Source organism: Palaemon carinicauda, chromosome 27 (assembly GCF_036898095.1).
Source record: "Palaemon carinicauda isolate YSFRI2023 chromosome 27, ASM3689809v2, whole genome shotgun sequence".
Taxonomy (NCBI): domain Eukaryota; kingdom Metazoa; phylum Arthropoda; class Malacostraca; order Decapoda; family Palaemonidae; genus Palaemon; species Palaemon carinicauda.
Genome location: NC_090751.1, coordinates 57895336 through 57901568, shown reverse-complemented (window position 1 = coordinate 57901568; position 6233 = coordinate 57895336).

Here is a 6233-nt window from a genome sequence, read left to right as displayed (position 1 = left end):
ATCATTGCAGAAGATTCATAAATTAAAATCTTTAATGCATTGTTTAACCTCGTATCCTTTATGATTGTTGACTAAGTATGAAAAAAAAAAAAAAAAAAATCTAAATAATAAATTGTGAGATCTTCAAGAATAGTAAAATATGATGAAGGGAAGAGACAATCAAATATGAATAAAATTCTTTATGCGATCTCCTTTAATTCTTAATCCGCAGCACAATTATAAGAAAAAAAAAACCCAGGAAAATGGTAAATAAACCCGCTGTCCTTACTAGAAGTAAAGTGAAGTGCAATGTTCATTTATTCCATATTTATCAATATATCATATTTATTATATATCATATTTATTATATCTTGATATTATACTGCTTGATATTATACTGAGTGTACACTACTCTAATACTGAAAACTTTTTGTTAAAATGGCCTATGATAAGATCATCCTTGGGTGGGGTAGCAATTAGTGCTATTTCCATTTATTCTTAAGGGGAAAAGTGATTCAGTGATTCGATCTGCACATATATGGTGTGTAAGTTTAAATATTATTTAACAAATTAAGAGATGTTTCAGAAAGCTTAGAAAAAGTAGATAACCTTTAGAAAATATAATCAATAATTAAAATTTCATTTGTTTTTATGATCCATGTTCTATCAAAAATGTTCTATATACATATATACATATATATATATATACATATATATATATATACATATATATATATATATATATATACATATATATATATATATATATATACATATATATATATATGTATATATATATATATATATATATACATATGTGACATAAATTCCGAAACTTCCACTGAAAAGCTATCATTTATAAAGTAAAAGAAAGTGTCACATTTTACATACTGCAAAAGTGTTATCAAATACTATATATATATATATATATATATATTATATAAAAAAATATATTCATGATATATATATATATATATATGCACTATGTATACATATATGGGAATATACATATATATATATATATATATATACATATATGTATATATATATATATATATATATATACATACACAAATTTTATATATACTGTATATAAACGGCCATTTATATTCTGAGCGTCGTCAGTCTCCCAAAAAAGGAATGAGTTGCACACGAGGCACCTCTTAATTCCCAAGCATGGAATATATATAAACATATATAGATAAAATTGTCGAACCCACATTGATTGCCGGTCATTATAGGCGATGCAGCAATCGAGGGCAATTTCCAACTTTCTGGTTCACCAACCAAACACATGTTTTGTCCATCAAACGTTACCAACACTATAATAAGTGGTCTCCGGGGTCAGGATTATTAGCTAATGTGCATGAACACGACTCCGAGACGTTTTCATCATTTAACCTTTTCTACGAACGCACCCTGTGGGGGTGTAGGGAGGGGCATGAGTGTGGGGGTGTGGGGGTGTAGGGAGGGGCATGGGGTGTTCCGGTAAAACTTTCGGTTGGGAGGGGTAGACTTTTAAATTAATGTTCTCATTTTGTGGATGAATGTGCTTCATTCACTTCATAAGAATTGTTAATTATTCTCTATTCATTTGTAGGCATGGTAACATCCGATTGTATGTACGAGTATATGGTTTTGATTTTTTATATTATCCCTTGCTCTCCCCTGCACTGTTAATAGACCAACCTGTGTTATACTGGTAGTTCATACCTTATCAGGTTTGAATTTTTGTAACGTTCTTCCTTGCAAATTGCTGTATATAAACTCGATGATTGTTTAATAAAGTTTACTTGCATTCACATCGCCTCTCAGTTATCACTTAACTGGCGCCTTGCACAATATAAAACTCATTTAGAATTCTGATATGGTTCTTGATAGAAAATTTACTATTGAGAAGCATTCTTTTCTCTGTTTCAACCTCAATTGAACAAACAATTATCTATACACATATAACACACATTTTATATATACATATATATATATATATATATATACATATACATATATACTGTATATATATATATATATATACATATACATATATATATATATATCTATACATATATATATATATATATATATTTACATACACACACACACACACACACACATATATATATATATATATATATACTGTGCATATTTATGTAGTTCAAGGATATGAGTATTGCCATGATCAGCAAAGCTATACTAGTTAGGGCCACCCATAGTCGGTTGGTTTTCTGTGAGCGATCAGTCAAAAATCTCCCACCATCACCAATCCCCCCGTCCAAACCCCAAACATGAATTGACATGTCTGAGGACTTTGTCCTTCAGTAGACTATAAAGAGTTGTATTCGTTGCATATATATTCACACACAGACACACACACATGTATATATATATATATATATATATATGTATATATATATATATATATATATATATACATAGAGTATATATAGATATAGAAATATATCACATACTTGTCGACATAGTGGAGTATATAATGCATGCATAATGTTTCTGAAAGAAATAAGTTTGAAGCTGTTGATATAAAATCTTTGCTTATTATACATAATTAAACAAGAATTGATTAGGATATATAAGTTGAAATAAGAAAATGTGGCAATGATGTTGACAAAGGTGAAAGTGTGGGTCAGAGTATTTTTAGATGGTTCAGTCATGTGGAAAGAATAGAATAATAGATTAGTCAAAAGGGTGTATAATTCAGGGGTCCTAGTAGGTAAGAGGAGAAGAAGGCATTGAAAGAATTGAGCAGATGGAGTGAAAGACGTACTGGAAATCGAGGGGTCTTGATATCAACGAGGAGCAAGAGCACTTGCAAGAGCAGGATTGTATTACGTGGTGTGCAGGGAAGGGGTTCAGTGGTGTGCTGACTAGTTTTCTGAGCAAATGTGTGAAGTTGTTGATATTGTGGAAGTTTTTCTTCACATAGGGTACATGCATAATTTCGCAATTGAAGGATAAATGTTTCGTGTTGCTTATTCTGGAGTCACCCTCTTTCGGGGACACAGCTCAATGATGAAAAAGAAGAAACAAAGTATTATTTATACACACACACACACACACATATATATATATATATATATATATACAGATAGATAGATAGATAGATAGATAGATATCAACCACAATGGCATTTAATACAGAATTCTATCTTGGGATATATCCACTGGAATTCATTTTATGGTAATAGCTTCTGGCCGGGCAGAGATTCGAACCCCTGCCTATTCAGCCGAAAACCATGCCTGTGAGGACTTTACCAACTGAGCCATCAAGAGAGATATAAGTTTATGACAAGTCACCGTACATATTCCTGTCGAATTCAGGAATCTGTTCATTGACTTGAAATAAACCCATCTCCACCATGATAGCTGAATTGTGTTTGCAACATATGGTTATTTTATGGTGAATATTTATCACTAATACTCGTGATTTCAATCAATGTAAATATCAACCACAATGGCATTTAATACCAAATTCTATCTTGGGAATATACTGTATATCCACTGGAATTCATTTTATGGTAAGAGCTTCTGGCCGGACAGAGATTCGAACCCCTGCCTGCGAGGACTCTACCAATTGAGCCATCAAGAGAGATATAATTTTATTTATTCTCTAATTATAGCACTCATGTTATTTCATATGAATATATACAATATGCAGTATGGAATCCTGAAAGACTGAATGGAAATATGAATATTGTATGTCTATAATAGATATAAAGATTATCAGATGAAATTTACCGCTACTCTGAGGACATTCAAAAGCAAATACCAATGGCTAAAAGTTCTCTATCAGGCATACTCGTAACTGTTTTTTGGTGTGTACATCTGTACTACACCTAAGCAGACAAATGAAGTCCCATTTTCGATGGAAAAACCTACTTTAGTGCCATGATAAACAACAATGAGTTTAATCACTATACCGTGTGAGGGGCAGATATGAAATCCTCTTTTCCCTGCCTAAGAGGTTCATAAATTGGCAAACGGTGGTAAACTGGATACACAAGTATGATAAATAAATGTGATGAATAAATGTTACCTAAAGATTATCATCATCTCAAGAAAGCCCACTCAAACCAAACAAAATTATAATATATATATATATATATATATATATATACACACATACATATATATATGTGTGTGCGTGCGTGCGTGCGTATGTATGTATGTGTGTGTATTCCTTTACGAATATATTTGCTTCAACAGCGTATGTGTACCGAACTTCATCTTCATTTCAAGAAAATCTAACCAGTGCTTGAAGATACCGCCTCTCTCTCTCTCTCTCTCTCTCTCTCTCTCTCTCTCTCTCTCTGAATTAACAGTCGAACTCCCTTCTCGAAACAAACAACTTCAAACCCCCACATATCTCAACATAACACAAAAAAGAACAGCCGTTATAAAAATCAGGGCATTAATTACAGCTTTTATTACAAGTTAAATCTTGCAAGTTGTAACAGTGAGAAAATATAGAAAATAAAGACAGAATATAACAAGAAAGAAAAATATATTATTCAATCACTACCATTTAGAAAACTAAATTACTAAACCAATAATTAAATATTTTTTTAGGATGATTTCTGACAACTACAATAATGAAGACCTGACCACCTGCCTACAAAAATCAACCTTCTACAGCAGAACTTATCGATACTTACTTTAATTACTACCTAGGTCACTCACTGCAGAGAGAGAGAGAGAGAGAGAGAGAGAGAGAGAGAGGGGGGGGGTTACAAACCTAGATTAATCGAAAAAGTTTACATATTTTTTCCATGATCTATAAATAACAAAATTTATTTTGACAAACGCTATGTTTTGTAATGCGGCTTCTGACGAAGAAGACTAAGTGATTGATGCATGATTGAAAGGACAACAACTAATCAAGAGACGCGAGTGAAAACAGGAGGAACAAATCGTTTTGGTGAGCACACACAGCAAGCGATAAAACAAGGATTCCGAAAGAGAATGTTGATATGATATCAATTATATATATATATATATATATATGTATGTATATATATACATATATATATATATATATGTATAAATCTATATATGTATATAGGTGTACGTATATTTATATATATATATATATATATATATATATTTATATATATATATATATATATATGTGTGTGTGTATACAGAGAGAGAGAGAGAGAGAGAGAGAGAGAGAGAGAGATTCTAGCAATCTAAAAACGAGAATAACTGAAAATCACGCTTTAGCGAAAGAACAGAGAAACGATCGATATAGAAATTAGGACAATATATACATACATACATACATACATACATACATATATATATATATACACTATATATATATATATATATATATATAGGTTAATAATAACGTATATAGTAATAAAAATTAAATAATGACAATGACTGTAATAAGATAAATATGAAACATAAACAACAATAATAATATTAATAACAAAGCAATAAATAACAGCACAGTAGCAAGGGAAATTAGCTGAACTAATCGAAACGGGGCAATCGTACACATTTGGACAAGTGAAAACCCCGCTCTTTTTTCCGGACAGCCTTGAGCAGTGGCAAAACTATAAGGCGAAGTGTACGTGAGGGCATCTCCCCTTCCTCCCCCCCCCCCTTGTCTCCATTTTCAACGCATACTAAGGGAAATGAAGTATAGACTAGCACTAATTATAAAGCTCTTGGCCGAGAGCAGAAAACTGTCACATAAAGAAGGTTCCTCTCTCTCTCTCTCTCTCTCTCTCTCTCTCTCTCTCTCTCTCCTTTCATTAGCATAAATTAAAGTCGAAGTGGTCGTTGTCGGAAATTAGCTGTATTTTAGTCACTACTTGTAAGAGAATGATGTCTGTAGCCATTACTTACAAGAGAATAACATATTCACTTACGAGGTCTGTTGTGTTTAAACATGGTGTATGAAAATAGAAATAAAATTCCTAATATTAGTTTTTCGAAACCACATGCAGTTACATAATTCAAGTTGAAATAGCAAGAGAGATCGGGAAGGGGGTTGAAGTAATTCAACACCTGTTCTTTGGCAAACGCCATTCTATCATTTAACAGTAAAAGTTACTACTTTTAATACCCATCCAATTACTAATATTTGTCATAATTATTATCATGATTACATTAATGTTGCTTCTTGTTGTTGTTATTATCAAACAAATATATACCGATTATAAAAAATATCGTCTTTAACCTTTAATAAAATCTGAACAACTCTAGTTTCATTTTCTACAATCCCAGACG